This window comes from Aotus nancymaae, unplaced genomic scaffold (genome assembly GCF_030222135.1).
Source record: "Aotus nancymaae isolate 86718 unplaced genomic scaffold, 86718_ANA_hifiasm-v0.15.2.pri h1tg000073l, whole genome shotgun sequence".
Classification (NCBI taxonomy): Eukaryota; Metazoa; Chordata; class Mammalia; order Primates; family Aotidae; genus Aotus; species Aotus nancymaae.
Window position 1 is genome coordinate 2,656,220 of NW_026988488.1, and position 21,870 is coordinate 2,678,089.

The following is a 21,870-nucleotide window of genomic DNA, read 5'->3' on the forward strand; positions in this document are numbered from 1 at the left end:
TATAAGGTGTAAGAAAGGGGTCCAGTTCAGTTTTCTGCATGTGGCTAGCCAGTTTTCCCAACACTGTTTATTAACTAGGGAATCCTTTCCCCATGCTTGTTTTTGTCAGGTTTGTCAAAGATCAGATGGTTATAGACGTGGGTTGTTATTTCTGCAGCCTCTATTCTGTTCCATTGGTCTGTATATCTGTTTTGGTACAAGTACCATGCTGTTTTAGTTACTGTAACCTTCTAGTATAGTTTGATGTCAGGTAGTGTAATGCCTCCAGCTTTGTTTTTTTACTTAGGATTGTCTTGGCTATATGGACTCTTTTTTGGTTTCATGTGAATTTAAAGTAGTTTTTTCTAATATCTGTGAAGAAAGTCAATGGTATCTTGATGGGGATGGCATTGAATCTATGAATTACTTTGGGCAGTATAGTCATTTTCACAATATTGATTCTACCTATTCATAAGCATAGAATGTTTTTCCATTTGTTTGTATCATTTCTTATTTCCTAGAGCAGTGGTTTGTGGTTCTCCTTGAAGAAGTCCTTCATTTCCCTTGTAAGTTGTATTTCTAGGTATTTAATTCTCTTTGCAGCAATTGTGAATGGGAGTTCCCTCATGATTTGTCTCTCTGTTTCTCTCTTATTGGTGTATAGGAATGCTTGTGATTTTTGCACATTGATTTTTTGTCCTGGGACTTTGCTGAAGTTGCTTATCAGCTTAAGGAGATTTTGGGCTGAGACACCAGGGTTTTGTAAATATACAATTATATCATCTGCAAACAGAAACAATTTGACTTCCTCTCTTCCTATTTGAATGCCTTTTATTTCTTTCTCTTTCCTGATTTCCCTGGCCAGAACTTCCAATACTATGTTGAATAGGAGTGGTGAGAGAGGGCATCCTTCTCTTCTGCTGGATTTTAGAGGGAATGCTTCCAGCTTTAACCCATTCAGTGTGATATTGCATGTGACACATTTTCTATATCTGTTCCTCCATTGATGGACATTTAGTTTGTTTACATGTCCTGGCTATTGTGAATAATGTTACAATGAAGATAGGAGTGCAAATATCACTTCTGTATACTGTTTTCAATTCTTTTGGATACTCAGCAGTGAGGTTGGTAGATCATATGGTAGTTCTATTTTTAATTTTTTGAGGAACCTTCATACTGTTTTCCAAAGTGGCTACACCATTATATAGTCCCAGCAACAGTGCCCAAAAGTTCAGTTTTTCAATAATACTTGTTTCCTTTTTAAAGTAAATTTTATTATGCATATTTGAGGTATACATATGTAATGATATTGTGAGGCACACATATAGAGTAAAAATATTACTATAGTGAAACAAATCATCATATTGGTCATCTCACATAGTTACCTATTTTTCTTCTGTGGCAAGAGCAGCCATAATCTGCTCATTTAGCAAATACCATGAATTCCATACACTACTATTCACTATAGTTGTCATGTTATAAGATCTAATGTACAACACTTGTAATTTTCTGGTTTTTGTTTTGTTTTGTTTTAATTATGGCCATTTTAATAGGTATAAGTTGATAACTCATTGTGGTTTTGTTTTGCATTTCCCTGATGATTAGTTATGTTGAGCATCTTTTCATATACTTATTACCTATTTTTATGTCTTCTTTGGAGAAATGTCTATTAAAGTTCTTTGCTCATATTATAATCAGTTCTTTTTTTCTATCAAGTTTTATGAGTTTCTTCTATAGTTTGCATATTAACTCTTTACCAGTTGTGTAGGTTTTCAAATGTTTTCTCCCATTCTGTGAGTTTCCTTTAACCCTATTGATGTGTTCCTTTGCTGAGCAGCAGCTTTTTAGTTTGATTTGGTCTCACTTGTCTATTTTTGTTTTTGTTGCCTGTGCTTTTAGTGTCCTATCTATCTAAAAAATCATTCCCAAGACTGATGTTGTGAAGCTATTTCCTCATGTTTTCTTCTAGAATTTTTACAGTTTCAGGTATTACAGTTAAGTCTTTAATCCATATTGAGTTGTTTTTTGTATATTGTATAAGATAAGGATCCAATTTCATTTTTTTTGCATGTAGATATACAGTTTTTCCAGCACTGTCTGTTAAAGAGATTATTATTTTTCTATTATGTAGTTTTGTCAGCATTGTTTTTTCCATTGGACTACATTTGCATGTGTTTATTTTCAAGCTCACTATTCTTTTCCAAATTGGTTTATATGTTTGCCTTTATGTTGGTTTCATACTGTTTTGATTACTGTAGCTTTGTAATATGTTTTAAAATCTTGGAGTATGAGGTCTCCAGCTTTGTTGCTCTTTCTCAATATTATTTCAACTGTTGGGAGATTTTTGTGGCTCTATGTGAATTTTAGGATTTTTTTTTTTAATTTTTATAAAAAACGCCATTGGAATTTTGATGGGGGTCACATTGAATCCATAGATCACTTTGGGTAGTATGAACATTTTCACATTATTGAGTCTTCCAATGCATTAATACAAGATGTCTTCCAACTTGTTTGTGTCTTCTTTAATTTCTTCCATCAATGTTTTGTAGTTTTGTAGATGTAAACTTGGGTTCCTAATTGAGATCTTTCTCTTTTTTTAATATAGGTTTTTATCTCTATAAAATTCCCCGTTTGTACTGCTTTTGCTGCATTTCATAAGTTTTGGTATGTTGTGTTTTTATTTTTGTTTGTCTGAAGATACTTCAACATTTTCATTAAGATTTCCTGTTTGATGTATTGGTTATTCAAAAGTGTTTTGTTTAATGTACATATTTTGAATTTTCCAACTTTCTTTAAGCTATTATAAAAGTCCTTCATCACGTTGGTTAATTTTATTTCTAAGTATTTTTTTGATGCCATTGAAAATACAATTGTTTTCTTAATTTTTTGGATTGTTCTTTGGTACTCTATGGAAGTGCAACTCCTTTTTATTTGTTGATTTTGTATTCTTCAACTTTATTGAATTCATTTATTAATTCTAACAGGTGGAGTCTTTAGGATTTTTTATATATGAGATCACTTCATCTGTGAAAAGAGAAAATTTTTCTTCTTTTTTATTGGATGATTTTATTTCTTTTTCTTAGTTATTTGCTCTGGAGAGGATTTCCAATGCTATGTTGAATAGAAGTGGTGACAGTGGGCATCCTTGCCTTGTTTCTGATCTTAAAGGAAAAGCTTTCTGTTTTTTACCATGAAGTATGATGTTAGGTCTGGACTTTTCATATATGCTTTTGCTCACCAGATATGGTTTGTTGAAAATTGTTGAGGCAATTTTCTTTTGCTCTTAACTTGTTGAGAGTTTTTATCATGAAAGGGTGTTGAATTTTGTCAAACACTATTTTGTGTCTGTTGAAATGGCCATGTAATATTTATTCTTCACTTTCTTAATATGATGTATCAAATTAAGTGATTTTTCATATTGTCAGCCATCCTAGCATCACAGGGATAAATCTCACTTGGCTGTGATTCATATTTTTAAGATCCTGTTGAATTTGACTTGCTGGTATTTTGTTGAAGATATTTGCATCTATGCTTATCAAATATATTGGTTTATTGATTTTGATTTCTTTTCTTGTGGTGTCTTTGTCTGGCTTTGTTAATAGGGTAATGCTGTCTTCATAAAAGGAGTTTAGAAGTATGCCTTCCACCTTAATTTTTTGGAACACTTTAAGAAGGATTGTTGTTATTTTTTAAAATTTTTTTTAAAGAGATTTACCAGTAAAACCATCTGGTCATGACTTTTTTTTTGTCGGGGGGTGGGGGGTGATTAACTGATTTAATCTTCTTACTAGTTATAAGTATGTTCAGATTTTCTCTTTCTTCATGATTCAATGTTGGTAGGTTATAGATTTATAGGAATTTATCTATTTCTTCCAGGTTATTCAATTTATAGACAAACAATTGATCATTTTGTTTCTTTTAATTCTGTTAATTTCTGTGGCATCAATTTTTATGTTTCTTCTTTTATTTCTGATTGTTTTGAGTCTTCTCTTTTTTCTTAGTCTATCTAAAGATTTGTCAATAACTTTTATCTTCTCAAAAAGCAGCTTTTAATTTTTATTGATCTTTTCTATTTTTTCCTTCTCTATTTATTTCTGCTCTGGTTTATATCATTCCTTTCCTTCTGCTTACTTTAGTCTTAGTTTGCTCTTCTTTTTCTAGTGCCTTCAGATGTAAAGTTAAGTTGTTAATTGAGATCTTTCTTTCTTTTTTAGGTGGAAGAAATATGGATATGCTGTATTCTGTTTGAAAGGATTCATCATGAACCAGAAAAAAATCAATGAAAAGGGACATTTCACCTAGATTAAATTTTTCAATTTTAAAAAAGCACATGAGCAAAGAAAATATCCTTCAAACATCCAAATAAGGAAGAATAGATTACCTAACAACAGGAACTAATACGAAATAATTGAGTCAGCCTCAGACATCTTTTTTTTTTTTTTTCCAGTAAAGAAGTAGTTTAATAATTGCAGGGCCAGCCAAGTAAAGAGAAAGGGAAGAAAGCTTCTCAAACCCATCTCTCTGAGAATTTGGAGGCTAGGGTTTTTTGAGGACACTGGCAGGCAGGGGATAGGAAACTTTAAAAAAAATGATTGGGGATGAAATCACAGGGATGCCTAAAACTGTCTTGGCTTACCTGAGTTAGTTCCTGGGAATGGGGTCTCAGGATCAGGTAGCATCTCTTGGTCGGCTCTTGGTTTGCTGCTAAATCTGAAAAATATCTCAAAGACCAGGTTTTTTTTTTTCAAGTTTCATAGTAGTGATGTTATCTATAGGAGTAGTTGGAGAAGTGTAAAGCTTGTGACCCCCACTTATATGATTTGGTAGTTGTAAGCAAGTTATAGAAAAACACATAAAGCAATGGCAGGTAAATATTTAACTGTGTCTATTATTTAGCAAATTTCAAGGCCTCACCATAATTATTTCTCTAATTATTAATATTTTTTAAAAGTTTTATAGGTACATAGTAGGTATTTTTATATATGGGGTACATGATATGTTTTGATACAGACATCCAATGTGAAAAAAGCACATCATGGAGAATAGTGTATCTATCTCCTCAATAATTTATCCTTTGAGTTATAAACAATGCAATTCCACTCTTTAAGTTATTTTAAAATGTGCAATTAAGTTATTATCGATTATAGTCACCCTTTTGTGCTATCAAATAGTAGATCTTCATTCTTTTTTTTTTTTTGTACCCATTAACCATCCCCACCTCCTCCCAGCACCGTACTTCCCAGCCTCCAGTAATCATTTCTACTATGTCCATGAGTTCAATTGTTTTGATTTTCAGGTCCCACAAATAAGTGAGAAAATGTGATGTTTGTCTCTCCATGCCTGGCTTATTTCTCTTAACCTAATGATCTCCAGTTTCATCTATGTCGTTGCAGATGACTGCCTGGATCTCATTTTCTTTTTATGTTTGAACAGTATTCCATTGTATATGTGCCACATTCTTTATCCATTCATCTGTTGATGGACACATAGGTTGCTTCCAAATCTTAGCTATTGTTAACAGTGCTGCAACCACCATAGAAGTGCAGATATCTTTTTGACATACTAATTTCATTTCTTTTATGTATATATTCAACAATAGAATTGCTGTTTTATTTGCTATCTCAATTTTTAGTTTTTTGAGGAACCTTCAAATTGTTCTTCATAGTGGCTGTTAATTTACTTTCTTAACAACGGTGTATAAGGGTTCACTTTTTTCTACATCCTTGCCAGCATTTGTTATCGCCTTTGTTTTGAATATAAGCCATTTTAACTGGAGTAAGAGGATGTTTCTTAATAGATTTGATTTGCATTTCTCTGGTGATTGATGATGTTGAGCACCATTTCACAGTTTAGAAGTATTCCCTCCTGCTCTATTTTTCACATCCTTGTTTGTCATTTGTGTGTCTTATTTTGAGAAATGTCTATTAAAATATTTTGCCCATTTTTTGATCAGATTATTAGATTTTATTCTATAGAGTCGTTTGAGCTCCTTATATATTCTGCTTATTAATCTCTTGTCAGATGTGTGCTTTGCAAATATTTTATCCCATCCTGTGGATTGTCTCTTCTCTTTGTTGGTTGTATCCTTTGCTGTACAGAAGCTTTTTTTAACTTGATGTTGTGCAGAAGCTTTTTTTTTTTTTTTTTTTTTGAGACGGAGTTTCGCTCTTGATACCCAGGCTGGAGTGCAATGGCGCGATCTCGGCTCACCACAACCTCCGCCTCCTGGGTTCAGGCAATTCTCCTGCCTCAGCCTCCTGAGTAGCTGGGATTACAGGCACGCGCCACCATGCCCAGCTAATTTTTTGTATTTTTAGTAGAGACGGGGTTTCACCATGTTGACCAGGATGGTCTCGATCTCTTGACCTCGTGATCCACCCGCCTCGGCCTCCCAAAGTGCTGGGATTACAGGCTTGAGCCACCGCGCCCGGCCAGAAGCTTTTTAACTTGATGTGATCCCATTTGTTCATTTTTTGCTCTGGCTGCCTGCGCTTGTGGGGTATTGCTCAAAAAATCTTTGCCCAGACCAATGTCCTGCAGGTTTTCCTCAATTTTTCATGTAGTAGTTTAATATTTTGAGGTCTTAGATTTACGTCTTTCATCCATTTCAATTTGATTTTTGAATATGGTGAGAGCAGGGATCTAGTTTCATTTTTCTGCATATGGATATCCAGTTTTCCCAACACCCTTTATGGAAGAAACTGTCATTTCCCCAGTGTATGTTGTTAGCATCTCTGTTGAAAATGAGTTTACCATAGGATTGTGGATTTGATTCTGTGTTCCCTATTCTGTTCCATTGGTATGTGTGTCTGCTCGTATGCCAGTACTGTGGTGTTTTGATTACTATGGCTCTGTAGTATGAAATAATTTGAAGTCAGGTAATGTGATTCCTCCAGTTTTCTGCTTTTTACTTAGAATAACTTCACATATTCTGGGACCTTTGTCATGCCATATGAACTTTAGAATTGTTTTTTTCTATGTATGTGAAGAATGTCACTGGTATTTTGATAGGGATTGCATTGAATATGTAGACTACTGTGAGTAGTATGGACATTTTAACAATATTGATTCTTCCAATCCATGAGCATGGAATATTTTTCCACTTTTTGGTGTCCTCTTCAATTTCTTTCATCAGTATTTTATAGTTTTCATTATAGCAATCTTTCACTTCTTTGGTTAATTCTAGGCATTTAATTTTATGTGTCGCTATTGTAAATAGTATTACTTTCTCAATTTCTTGTTCAGAGTTTCACTGTTGGCATGTAGAAATGCTACTGAATGTTGTTATGTTGATTTTGTATCCTGCAACTTTACTGAATTTGTTTATTATTTCTAGAAGTTTTCTTGTGGAATTTTACGGATTTTCCAAATATAAGATTATATCATCTGGAAACAAGGATGGTTTAATTTCTTCCATTCTAATTTGGATGCACTTTAGATCTTTCTCCTGTCTGATTGCTGCAGCTAGGAATTCGAGTATTGTGTTGAATAACAATGATGGCAGTGGGCATTCCTGTTGTGTTCCAGATCTTAGAGAAGAGGCTTTCAGTGTTTCCCCGTTCAGTATGACGCTAGCTATAGGTCTGCTGTTTTTGCCTTTAATTATGTTGAGGTTTTATGTTCCTTCTATCCCCAGTTTTTTTTAGGGTTTTCAACATGAAGCACTGTTGAATTTTATCACATGCTTTTTCCACATCAGTTGAAATGATCATATGATTTTTATACTTCATTCTGTTGATATGATGTATTGCATTGATTGGTTTGCATATGTTGAACCATCCTTGAATCCCAGAGATAAATCCCACTTGGTCATGATGAATATTATTTCTAATGTATTGTTGATTTCATTTTGCTAGTATTTTGTTGAAGTTTATTGCATCAATATTCATCAGGTATATTCACCTGTGGTTTTCTTTTTTTGCTCTGGCTTTGTCTGGCTTTGGCATCAGGGTAATACTGGCCTCATAAAATTAGTTTGGAAGTCTTTGCTCAGCTATTTTTGGAATAGTTTGTGTAGGATTGGTTATTTGTTCTTTTTTAAATGTTTGGTAGAATTCAATAGTGAAGCTATCAGGTCCCAGGCATTTCTTTACCGGTAAACTGGTCTGTTCAGGTTTTAGCTTTCTTCCTGGATCAGTTTTGGTAGGTTGTATGCATCTATGAGTTTGTTCATTTATTCCAGATTTTTCAATTTTTCGGCATGTAATTGCTCTTTGTAGCCACTAATGATCCTTTGAATTTTTGCAGTATCAGTTGCAATGTCTCCTTTTTCATTTCCGATTTATTTTTATTTTTTATTATACTTTAAGTTCTGGGATACATGTGCAGAACATGCAGGTTTGTTACATAGGTATATATGTGCCATGGTGGTTTGCTGCACTAATCAATCCATCATCTAGATTTTAAGCACCGCATCCATTAGGTATTTCTCCTAATGCTCTCCCTCCCCTTGCCCCCCATCCCCTGACAGGCCCTGATGTGTGTTCTCCTCCCTGCATTCATGTGTTCTCATTGTTCAACTCCCACTTATTAGTGAGAACATGCAGTGCATGGTTTTCTGTTTCTGTGTCAGTTTGCTGAGAATGATGGCTTCCAGCTTCATCCATGTCCCTGCAAAGGACATGAAATCATCCTTTTTCTTTTTGAGATGGAGTTTTGCTCTTGTTGCCCAGGCTGGGGTGCAGTGGCACGATCTTGGCTCACTACAACCTCTGGCTCCCAGGTTCAAGCAATTCTCCTGCCTCAGCCTCCCAAGTAGCTGGGATTACAGGCATGCACCACCATGCCCAGCTAATTTTGTATTTTTAGTAGAGATGGGGTTTTGCCACGTTGGACAGGCTGGTTTCAAACTCCTGATCTCAAGTGATCCACCTGCCTCGGCCTATCAAAGTGCTGGGATTACAGGCATGAGACACCATGCCTGGCCGAAATCATCCTTTTTTATGGCTGCATAGTATTCCATGATGTATATGGGCCGCATTTTCTTTATCCAGTCTATCATTGATGGGCATTTGGGTTGGTTCCAAGTCTTTGCTATTGTAAATAGTGCTGCAATAAACACACGTTTGCATGTCTTTATAGTAGAATGATTTATCATCCTTTGGGTATATATATGGTAATAGAATTGCTGGGTCAAATGGTATTTCTGGTTCTAGATCCTTGAGGAATTACCACACTGTGTTCCACAAAAGTTGAACTAATTTACAGTCCAAAAACAGTATAAAAGCATTTCTGTTTCTCCACATTCTCACCAGCATCTGTTGCTTCCTGACATTTTAATGATTTCCATTCTAACTGGCGTGAGATGGTATTTCATTGTGGTTTTGATTTATATTTCTCTAATGACCAGTGTTGATGATCTTTTGTTCATATGGTTGTCAGTTGCATAAATGTCTTCTTTTGAGAAGTGTCTGTTCATATCTTTTGCCCACTTTTTTGATGGGATTTTTTTTTTCTTATAAATTTGTTTAAGTTTTTTGGAGATTCTGGATATTAGACCTTTGTCAGATGGATAGGTTACAAAAATTTTCCCCCATTCTTTAGGTTGCCTGTTCACTCTGATGATAGATAGTTATTTATTTATTTATTTATTTATTTATTTATTTATTTATTTATTTATTGCTGTGCAGAAGCTCTTTAGTTTAATTAGATCCAATTTGTCAATTTTGACTTTCTTTGCCATTGCTTTTGGTCATTTAATCATGAAGTTTTTGGCTATGCCTATGTCCTGAATGGTATTGCCTAGGTTTTCTTCTGAGGTTTTTATGGTTTTAGATCTTACATTTAGGTCTTTAATTCATCTTGAGTTAATTTTCGTATAAGGTGTAAGGAAGGGGTCCAGTTTCAATTTTTTGCATATGCCTAGCCAGTTTTCCCAGCACCATTTATTAAATAGGGAATTCTTTCCCCATTGCTTGTTTTTGTCAGTTTTGTCAAAGATCAGATAGTTGCAGATGTGTGGTGTTATTTCTGAGGCCTCTGTTCTGTACCATTCGTCTATATATCTGTTTTGGTACCAGTACCATGCTGTTTTGGTTACTGCAGCCTTGTATTATTGTTTGAAGTCAAGTAGCATGATATCTCCAGCTTTGGTCTTTTTACTTAGGATTGTCTTGGCTATACAGGATCTTTTTTGGGTCCATATGAAATTTAAAGTAGTTTCTTGCAATTCTGTGAAGAAAGTCAATTGTGGCTTGATGGGAACAGCATTGAATCTATAAATTACATTGGGCAGTGTGGCCATTTTCACAATATTGATTCTTCCTATCCATTAGCATGGACTGTTTTTCCATTTGTTTGTGTCCTCTCTTATATCCTTGAGCAGTGGTTTGTAGTTCTGCTTGAATAGTTCCTTCACATCTCTTGTAAGTTGTATTCCTAGGTATTTTATTCCCTTTGTAGCAGTTCTCAATGGGACTTCACTCATAATTTGGCTCTCTGTTTGTCTATTTTTGTATAGGAATGCTTGTGATTTTTGCACATTAATTTTGTATCCTGAAACTTTGCTGAAGTTGCTTATCAGCTTAAACAGTTTTTGGACTGAGTTCAAGGGGTTTTCTTTCTTTCTTTTTTTTTTTTTAAACTGAACTGAACTTTATTTTTCCAGTATAGGAAGGTATGCTTTCCATAACTATAATCACTGACCTATTTTTTTAAATATAAATTTTATTGTGTTTTAGGTTTTGGGGTACATGTGAAGAACATGCAAGATTGTTGCATAGGTATATACATGGCAATGTGATTTGCTGCCTTCCTCCCCATCACCTATATCTGGCATTTCTCCCCATGTTATCCCTCCTCAACTCCCCACCCCTGCTGTCCCTCCTCTATTTCCCCCCAACAGACCCCATTGTGTGATGCTCCCCTCCCTGTGTCCATGTGTTCTAATTGTTCAACACTGGCCTGTGAGTGAGAACATGCGGTGTTTGCTTTTCTGTTCTTGTGTCAGTTTGCTGAGAATGATGGTTTCCAGGTTCGTCCATGTCCCTACAAAGGACATGAACTCATCATTTTTTATGGCTGCATAATATTCCATGGTGTATATGTGCCACATTTTCCCTGTCCAGTCTATCATCGATGGGCATTTGGGTTGGTTCCAGGTCTTTGCTATTGTAAACAGTGCTGCAATGAACATGCGTGTGCATGTGTCCTTATAATAGAACGATTTATAATCCTTTGGATATATACCCAGTAGTGAGATTGCTGGGTCAAATGGAATTTCTATTTCTAGGTCCTTGAGGAATCGCCACTCTGTCTTCCACAATGGTTGAACTAATTTACACTCCCACCAACAGTGTAAAAAGTGTTCCTATTTCTGCACATCCTCTCCAGCATCTGTTGTCTCCAGATTTTTTAATGCTCACCATTCTAACCGGCGTGAGATTGTATCTCAATGTAGTTTTGATGTCGTCGGCAAACAGAGACAATTTGACTTCCTCTTTTCCTAACTGAATACCCTTTATTTCTTTCTCTTGTGCGATTGCCTTGACCAGAACTTCCAATACTATGTTGAATAGGTGTGGTGAGAGAAGGCATCCTTATCTTGTGCCAGTTTTCAAAGGGAATGCTTACAGCTTTGGCTCATTCAGGTTGATATTGACTATGGGTTTGTCATAAATAGCTCTTATTATTTTGAGATATGTTCCATCAATACCTAGTATATTGAGTGTTTTTAGCATGAAGGAGTGTTGAATTTTTTTGAAGGCTTTTTCTATATTTATTGAGATAATAATGAGGTTTTTGTCGTTGGTTCTGTTTATGTGATAGATTATGTTTATTGATTTGTGTATGTTGAACCAGCCTTGCATCTTAGGGATGAAGCCAACTTGATCATGGTGGATAAACTTTTTGTTTTACTGCTGGATTTGGTTTGTCAGTAATTTATTGAAGATTTTCTCATTGATGTTTATCAGAGATATCGGCCTGAAAAATTTTTTGTTTGTTTCTCTGCCAGGTTTTGGTATCAGGATGATGCTGGCCTCGTACAATGAGTTAGGGAGGAATCTCTCTTTTTCTATTGTTTGGAATAGTTTCAGAAGGAATGGTACCAGCTCCTCTTTGTAATTCTGGTAGAATTTGGCTGTGAATCCACCTGGTCCTGGGCTTTTTTTGATTGGTAGGCTATTAATTACTGCCTCATTTTTAGAACTTGTTATTGGTCTATTCAGGGATTTACCTTTTTCCCGGTTTAGACTTGGGAGGGTGTATGTGTCCAGGAATTTATCCATTTCTTCTAAATATTATAGTTTATTTGCATAGAGGTATTTATAATATTCTCTGATGATAGTATTTTTGTGGGGTCAGTGTTGATATCCCCTTTATCATTTTTTAATATGTCTATTTGATTCTTCTTTATTTTCTTCTTTATTAGTCTGACTAGTGGTCTATCTATTTTGTTGATCCATTCCAAAAACCAGGTCCTGGATTCATTGGTTTTTTTGAAGGCTCTTTCGTGTCTCTCTTTCCTTGAGTTCTGCTCTGATCTTAGTTATTTTTTTGTCTTCTGTTGGGTTTTGAATTTGTTTACTCTTTCTTCTCTAGTTCTTTTAATTGTAATGTTAGGGTGTCAATTTTTGATTTTCCCACTTTCTGATGTGGGCATTTAGTGCTGTACATTTCCCTCTAAACACTGCTTTAGCTATGTCTCAGAGATTCTGGCATGTTGTGTTTTTGTTCTCATTGGTTGCAAAGAACTTATTTATTTCCACTATAATTCTGTTATTTACTCAGTAGTTATTGAGAAGCAGGTTGTTCAGTTTCCATGTAGTTGTGTGGTGTTGACTGAGCTTTTTAATCCTGAGTTCTAATTTGATTGTACTGTGGTCTGAGAGACATTTTGTTATGTTTTCCATTCTTTTGCATTTGCTGAGGAGTATTTTACTTCTAATAATGTGGTCAGTTTTAAAATAAGTGCTATGTGGTGCTGAGAATAATGTATATTCTGTTGATTTGAGGTGGAGAGATCTGCAGATGTCTATTAGGTCTGCTTGGTCCAGAGCTAAGTTTAAGTCTGGAATATCCTTGTTAATTTCCTGTGTCATTGACCTGTCTAATATTGAAAGTGGTGTGTTAAAGTTTCCCACTGTTATTGTTTGGGAGTCTAAGTCTCTTTGTAGGTCTCTAAGAACTTCCTTTATGAATCTGGGTGCTTCTGTATTGGGTGCATATATATTTAGGATAGTGAGCTCTTCTTGTTGCATTGATCACTTTTTTATTATGTAGTGCCCTTCTTTGTCTTTCTTGATCTTTGTTGGTTTAAAGTCTGCTTTGTCAGAGACTAGGATTGCAACCTTTGCTTTTTTTTTCTTTCCATTTGTTTGGTAAATCGTCCTCCATCCTTTATTTTGAGCCTATGTGTGTCTTTGCATGTCACATGGGTCTCCTGAATACTGCACACTAATGGGTTCTGACTCTTTTTCTAATTTGCCCTTCTGTATCTTTTAATTGGGGCATTTAGCTCATTTACATTTAAGATTAATATTGTTATGTGTGAATTTGATCTTGTCATCATTATGCTAGCTGGTTATTTTGCATGTTAGTTGATGAAGTTTTTTCATAGTGCTGTTGGTTCTTATATTTCGGTATGTTTTTGCAGTGCCTGGTACTGGCTTTTCCTTTCTATATTGAGTGCTTCCTTCAGGAGCTTCTGTAAGGCAGGCAGGGTGGTGACAAAATCAGCATTTACTTGTCTGAAAGGGATTTTATTTCTTTATTGTTTATGAAGCTCAGTTTGGCTGGATATGAAATTCTGGGTTGAAAATTATTTTCTTAAGAATGTTGAATATTGACCTTCACTCTCTTCTGGCTTATAGGGTTTCTGCAAAGAGATCCACTGTTTAGTCTGATTGGCTTCCCTTTGTAGCTATCCTGAACTGTCTCTCTGGCTCCCCTTAACATTTTTTCGTTTGTTTTAACCTTGTTGAATCTGAAGATTATGTGTCTTGGGGTTGCTCTTCTCGAGGAGTATCTTAGTGGTGTTCTCTGTATTTCCTGAATTTAATATTGGCATGTCTTGCTAGGTTGGGGAAGTTCTTCTTGATAATATCTTGAAGTGTATTTTCCAACTTGGTCCTATTCTCCTCATCAGTTTCAGGTACACCAATTAATCATAGGTTTGGTCTTTTTACATAATTCCATATTTCTTGGAGGCTTTTTTTTTCTAATATTTTCTTCACTCTTGATTTCATAAGTTGATTTTCAATCTCTGATACTTTTTCTCCTTGGTCCATTTGGCTATTGATACTTGTGTATGCTTCATGAAGTTCTCGTGCTGTGTTTTTTCTCTCCATCAGGTCATTTATGTTCTCTAAACTGGTTATTCTAGTTAGCAGCTCCTGTAACCTTTTATCAACATTCTTAACTTCTTTGCATTGGGTTGGAACATGCTCCTTAGCTCAGAGGAGTTTATTATTACCCACCTTCTGAAGCCTACTTCTGTCAATTCTTCAAAGTAATTCTCCATCCAGTTTTGTTCCCTTACTGACAAGGAGTTGTGATTTTTTGGAGGAGAAGGGGCATTCTGGCTTTTGGATTTTTTAGCATTTTTATGCTGGTTTTTCCACATCTCTGTGGATTTATCTATCTTTGATCTTTGATGCTGATGACCTTTCGATGGGTTATTTTGTGGGTGTCCTCATTATTGATGTTGATGTAATTGCTTTCTATTTGTTAGTTTTTCTTCTAACAGTCGGGTTTCTCTTCTGTAGGTGTGCTGGAGTTTGCTGGAGGGCCACTCTAGACCCTGTTTGCCTGGGTATCACCAGCAGAGGCTGTAGAACAGAAAAGATTGCTGCCTACTCCTTTCTCTGGAAGCTTCATTCCAGAGGGGCACCCAACAGATGCCAGTCTAATCTCTTCTGTATGAGGTGTCTGTTGACCCCTACTGGTAGGTATCTCTCAGTCAGGAGGTACAGAGGTCAGGGACCCTCTTGAGGAGGCATTGTGTCCCTTAGGAGAGCTGGAATGCTGTTTTGGGAGATCTGCTGCTGTCCTCAAAGCCAGCAGGCAGTCTGCTAAAGCTGTGCCCACAGTCACTCCTTCCCCCTGGTGCTCTGTCCCAGGGTGATGGGAGTTTTATCTATAAGCTCCTGACTTGGGCTGCTGCCTTTCAGAGATGACCTGCCCAGTGAGGAGAAATGTAGAGAGTCATTCTGGCTACAGCAGGTTTGTTGTTCTGCAGTGGGCTCTGCCCAGTCTGAACTTCCTGGTGGCTTTGTTTACACTGTGAGGGGAAAACCACCTACTCAATACTCCGTAATTGGAGATATCCCTCCCTCGACCAAGGTTGATTGTCCCAGGTTGACTTCAGACTTCTGTGCTGGCAGCAAGAATTTCAAGCCAGTGGATCTTTGCTTTCTGGGATCTATGGTGGTGGGACCCACGAGCAATACCACTTGACTCCCTGGCTTCAGCCCTTTCTGCAGAGGAATGAATGGTTCTGTCTCGCTGGGGTTCCAGGTGCCACTGGAGTACAAAATAAACTCCTGCAGCTGGCTCAGTGTCTGCCCAAACAGCCCCCCAGTCTTGTGCTTGAATTCCAGGGTTCTGGTAATATAGAGACCCGAGGCAATCTCCTGTTCTGCAGGTTGCAAAAACCATGGGAAAAGTGTAATAGCTGGGCCAGATAGCACCATCCATCACATCACAGTGTCTCATGACTTCCCTTTCCTAGGGGAGGGAGTTCACTAGCTCCTTGCACTTCTTTGGTGTAGTGATGCCCTACCTTGCTTCTGCTTGTTCTCTGTGGGCTGCACCCACTGTCTAACCTGTCCCAATGAGGTAAACTGGGTACCTGAGTTGGAAATGCAGAAATTACCCACCTTCTGCATTGGTCTCGCTGGGAGCTGCAGACCAGAGCTGTTTCTATTCAGCCATCTTGCCAGATCCCTATCTGATTTTATTTATTTGTATTTTCACTCTTTTTTTTCTTAGTCTGGCTAAAGGTTTTTTAAATTTTGTTTAACTTTTAAAAAAAAATCAACTTTTTGTTTCATTAATTTTTTTATTTTTTAATTTCAATTGCATTTATTTCTCCTCTGATCTTATTTCTAATCTTCTACTAACTTGAGTTTGGTTTGCACTTGCTTTTGTAGTTTTTTATGATGCATCAATGGAGTGTTCATTTGAAGTTTATTCTCTTTTTGATGTAGACACTTATACTATGAACTTCCCTGTTGGTATTGCTTTTTTTGTATCACTTAAGGTTTTGTTTGTTATGTTCCATTATCATTTGTTTCAAGACATTTTAAAATTTTTTTCTTAATTTCTTCATTGACCACTAGTCATTCAGTGGCATTGTTTAATTTCCATCTACTTGTGTAATTTCTAAAATTCCTTTTGTTATTTATTTCTAGTTTTCCATTGCGGTCAGAGAAGATGCTTGATATTGCTCTCTTTTTTTAATTGCGTTTTAGGTTTTGGGGTACATGTGAAGAACATGGAAGATTGTTGCATAGGTGCACACGTGGCAGTGTGATTTGCTGCCTTCCTCCCCTTCACCCATATGTGGCATCTCTTCCCATGCCATCCCTCCCCAACTCCCCACCCCCCGCTGTCCCTCTCCTATTTCCCCCCAACAGACCCCAGTGTATAGTGCTCCCCTCCCTGTGTCCATGTGTTCTCATTGTTCAACACCCGCCTATGAGTGAGAACATGCGGTGTTTGATTTTGTGTTCTTGTGTCAGTTTGCTGAGAATGATGGTTTCCAGGTTCATCCATGTCCCTACAAAGGACGCGACCTCATCGCTTTTGATGGCTGCATCATATTCCATGGTGTATATGTGCCACATTTTCCTTTGTGTGTGTGTGTGTGTGTGTGTGTGTATGTGTGTGTGTTTTAAGACTTGTTTTGTGACCTAGTGTTTCTTCTTGGCAACAGATCAATGTGTCTTGTTTTTTTATGCTTTCAGCTAGGTTATTTCTTTTGATTGGAGAGTTTTGTGCCTTTACATTCAATGTTATTACTGATAAGTAAGAACTCCTGCCATTTTGTTGTATTCTGGTTGTTTTATGTTCTTCTCTTCCTTCTTTGCTTCCTTTCTTCCTTTAGTGAAGGTTCTTTTCTCTGGTGATATGATTTACATTGTTGCTTTTTATTTTTTGTGTATCCATTGTATGATTTTTGGTTTAAGGTTACCATGAGGCTTGGAAATATTATCTTTTAACTCAATATTTTAACCTAGTAACTTGTTAACACTCTGCATAAAGAAAAAAGCAAACAGGAAACTAACAAAAACTCTATGCCTTAACTTTGTCTGCCTGCTTTTTAACTTTATACGGTTTCTATTGGTATCTTGTTGTACTGTCTGTGTCTTAAAAGTTGTTGTAATTATTTTTGATTGGTTCATTGTTCATTCTTCCTACTTAGTATGAGTAGTTTACACACCACAGTGACAGTATTATAATGTTCTGTGTTTTTCTGTATACTTACTATTACCAGTGAATTTTGTACCTTCAGGTGATTACTTATTGCTCATTAGCATCTTTTTCTTTCTAGTTGAAGTATGCCCTTTAGCATTTCTTGTAGAATGTCTTGTATTGATAAAATCTCTCATCTTTTGTTTTTCTGGGAAAGTCTTTTTTTCTCCTTTATGTTTGAAGGACATTTTTGCCAGATATACTATTCTAGGGTAAAAGTTTTTTTTTTTTTCTTAAGCATTTTAAATATATCATGCCATTCTCTACTGTCCTGTAAGGTTTCCTGTGAGAAGTCTGCTGTTGGATGTTTTGGAGCTCCATTGTATGTTATTTGTTTCTTTTCTCTTGCTGCTTTTAGGATTTTCTCTTTAACCTTGACCTTTGAGAGTTTGATTATTAAATGCCTTCAGGTAGTCTTCCTTGGGTTACATCTACTTGATGTTGTATAAGCTTCTTGTATTTGGATAATGATATATTCTCTTGGTTTAGGAAGTTTTCTGTTGTTATCCCTATGAATCAACGTTCTACCCCTGTGTTTTTCTCTACCTCCTCTTTAATGCCAATAACTCTTAGATTTGCCTCTTTGAGGATATTTTCTAGATCTTGTAGGCATGCTTCATTGTTTTTTATTCTTTTTTCTTTTGTCCCCTCTGAATGTATATATTCAAATAACCTGTATTCAAGCATACTGATTCTTTTTTCTACTCACTAATCCTTCAGTTTTGCTACTGAAGGACTTTGATGCATTCTTCAGTATGCCAATTGCATTTTACAGCTCCAGAATTTCCACTTGATTATCTTTAACTATTTCAATTTCTGTTAAATATATCTGATAGAATTCTGAATTCATTCTCTGTGTTATCTTGAAGTTCTTTGAGTTTCCTCAAGGTCCTGGAACTCTGAAGTCAACAGGTGGCAAAGCAAGCCAAGCCTGTATCAGCTCCTTTGTTGAGAGTTTTTAACTTGAAGGAATGTTGAATTTTATTGAAAGTCTTTTCATCATCTATTCAGATAATCATGTGATGTGTCTTTAGTTCTTTTTATGTGATGAATTGCATTAATTTATTTGCATGTGTTGAACCAACCTTGCATCCTAGGGATGAAGTCTAATTGATCATGATGGTTTCACTTTTTGATGTGCTGCTGGATTCAGTTTTCCTGTATGCTGTTGAAGATTTTTGCATCTTTGTTCATCAAGCATATTGGCCTGAAGTTTTATTTTTTGTGTCTCTTCAAGACTTTGGTATCAGGATGATGCTGGCCTCATATAAGGAATTGGGGATGAGTCTTGCTTCCTTAATTTTTGGAACAGCTTTTTTTTGGAGTAGTACCATAATTTCTTTGTATATCTCATAGAACTCATCTGTGAATTATTCTGGTCCTGGCCTTTTTGATTATTTGGTTGTAGGGTATTTATTACTAATTAATTTTCAGAGATCATTATTGGTCTTTCAGGGATTCAATTTCTTCCTTTTTCAGTCTTGTGAGGATGTAAGTGTTGAGTAATTTATCTATTTCTTCTAGAGTTTCTAGTTTTTGTGCATACAGTTGTTCATGGTAGCCCTGATTGTTATTATTATTTCTGTGGTGTCAGTGGTAATTTTCCATTTGTCATTTCTGATTGTATTTATTTGGATCTTCTTTCTTTTTTTCTTTCTTTTTTTTTTTTTATTGCATTTTAGGTTTTGGGGTACATGTGAATAACATGCAAGGTTGTTGCACAGGTGCACACCTGGCAGTATGATTTGCTGCCTCCCTCCCCTTCACCTATATCTGGCATTTCTCCCCATGCTATCCCTCCCCAACTCCCCACCCCCCCACTATCCCCCCTCCCCCCCAACAGACCCCCATGTATAGTGCTCCCCTCCCTGTGTCCATGTGTTCTCCTTGTTCAACACCCGCCTATGAGTGAGAACATGTGGTGTTTGATTTTGTGTTCTTGTGTCAGTTTGCTGAGAATGATGTTTTCCAGGTTCATCCATGTCCCTACGAAGGATGTGAACTCCTCCTTTTTAATGGCTGCATAATATTCCATGGTGTATATGTGCCACATTTTTCCTGTCCAGTCTATCATCGATGGGCATTTGGGCTGGTTCCAGGTCTTTGCTATTGTAAACTGTGCTGCAATGAACATTCGTGTGCATGTGTCCTTATAGTAGAACGATTTATAATCCTTTGGATATATGCCCAGTAATGAGATTGCTGGGTCAAATGGAATTTCTATTTCTAGGTCCTTGAGGAATCGCCACACTGTTTTCCACAGTGGTTGAACTAATTTACACTCCCACCAACAGTGTAAAAGTGTTCCTATTTCTCCACATCCTCTCCAGCATCTGTTGTCTCCAGATTTTTTAATAATCGCCATTCTAACTGGCGTGAGATGGTATCTCAATGTAGTTTTGATTTGCATTTCTCTAATGACCAGTGATGATGAGCATTTTTTCATATGTTTGTTGGCCTCATGTATGTCTTCTTTTGTAAAGTATCTGTTCATATCCTTCGCCCATTTTTGAATGGGCTTGTTTGTTTTTTTCTTGTAAATCTTTTTTAGTTCATTGTAAATTCTGGATATCAGCCCTTTGTCAGACGGGTAGGCTGCAAAAATTTTTTCCCATTCTGTTGGTTGCCGATTCACTCTATTGAGTGTTTCTTTTGCCGTGCAAAAGCTGTGGAGTTTGATTAGGTCCCATTTGTCTATTTTGGCTTTTGTTGCCGATGCTTTTGGTGTTTTGGTCATAAAGTCCTTGCCTACGCCTATGTCCTGAATGGTTTTGCCTAGGTTTCCTTCTAGTGTTTTTATGGTGTTACGTCTTATGTTTGTCTTTAATCCATCTGGAGTCAATTTTAGTGTAAGGTGTCAGGAAGGGGTCCAGTTTCTGCTTTCTGCATATGGCTAGCCAGTTTTCCCAACACCACTTATTGAACAGGGAATCCTTTCCCCATTGATTGTTTTTTTCAGGTTTGTCAAAGATCAGGTGGTTGTAGATATGCTGTGTCGCCTCCGACGTCTCTGTTCTGTTCCATTGGTCTATATCTCTGTTTTGGTACCAGTACCATGCTGTTTTGATTACTGTAGCCTTGTAGTATAGTTTGAAGTCCGGTAGTGTGATGCCTCCTGCTTTGTTCTTTTTGCTTAGAATTGACTTGGCTATGCGGGCTCTCTTTTGGTTCCATATGAAGTTTAAGGTGGTTTTTTCCAGTTCTGTGAGGAAGGTCATTGGTAGCTTGATGGGGATAGCGTTGAATCTGTAAATTACTTTGGGCAGTATGGCCATTTTCACGATATTAATTCTTCCTAACCATGAACATGGAATGTTTCTCCATCTGTTTGTGTCCTCTCTTATTTCGTTGAGCAGTGGTTTGTAGTTCTCCTTGAAGAGGTCCTTTACGTTCCTTGTTAGTTGTATTCCTAGGTATTTTATTGTCTTTGTAGCAATTGTGAATGGCAGTTCGTTCTTGATTTGGCTCTCTTTAAGTCTGTTATTGGTGTATAGGAATGCTTGTGATTTTTGCACATTGATTTTGTATCCTGAGACTTTGCTGAAGTTGCTTATCAGTTTCAGGAGATTTTGGGCTGAGGTGATAGGGTCTTCTAGATATACAATCATGTCGTCTGCAAATAGAGACAATTTGACTTCCTCCTTTCCTAATTGAATACCCTTTATTTCTTTTTCTTGCCTGATTGCTCTGGCTAGAACTTCCAGTACTATATTGAATAGGAGTGGTGAGAGAGGGCATCCTTGTCTAGTGCCAGATTTCAAAGGGAATGCTTCCAGTTTTTGCCCATTCAGTATGATATTGGCTGTCGGTTTGTCATAAATAGCTTTTATTATTTTGAGATACGTTCCATCGATACCTAGTTTATTGAGGGTTTTTAGCATAAAGGGCTGTTGAATTTTGTCGAAGGCCTTCTCTGCATCAATTGAGATAATCATGTGGTTTTTGTCTTTGGTTCTGTTTATGTGGTGAATTACATTTATAGACTTGCGTATATTGAACCAGCCTTGCATCCCCGGGATGAATCCTACTTGATCATGGTGGATAAGCTTTTTGATGTGCTGTTGTAATCGGCTTGCCAGTATTTTATTGAAGATTTTTGCATCTATGTTCATCATGGATATTGGCCTGTAGTTTTCTTTTCTTGTTGAGTCTCTGCCGGGTTTTGGTATTAGGATGATGTTGGTCTCATAAAATGATTTGGGAAGGATTCCCTCTTTTTGGATTATTTGGAATAGTTTCAGTAGGAATGGTACCAGTTCCTCTTTGTATGTCTGGTAGAATTCGGCTGTGAGACCATCTGGGCCTGGGCTTTTTTTGGGTGGTAGGCTCTTAATTGCTGCCTCGACTTCAGACCTTGTTATTGGTCTATTCAGGGTTTCGACTTCTTCCTGGTTTAGGCATGGGAGGAGACTACTGTCCAGGAATTTATCCATTTCTTCCAGGTTTTCTAATTTATGTGCATAGAGTTGTTTGTAA

General features: G+C 36.6%; 1 protein-coding gene across 3 annotated transcripts in view; it reads left to right on the forward strand.

The window, feature by feature from the left end:
* Positions 1-21,870, forward strand: part of ZC3H12B (zinc finger CCCH-type containing 12B) — a 479,271-nt gene that overhangs the window by 17,215 nt on the left and 440,186 nt on the right. The window contains exon 1 of one of the 3 annotated variants that reach the window (XM_064367732.1): positions 4,484-4,846. The exons of the other annotated variants lie outside the window; for them this stretch is intronic. The gene's annotated coding sequence lies outside the window, so the exon portion shown is untranslated. Of the gene's footprint in view, positions 1-4,483; positions 4,847-21,870 lie in introns of those variants that run through there. 3 annotated transcript variants of the gene reach the window in all.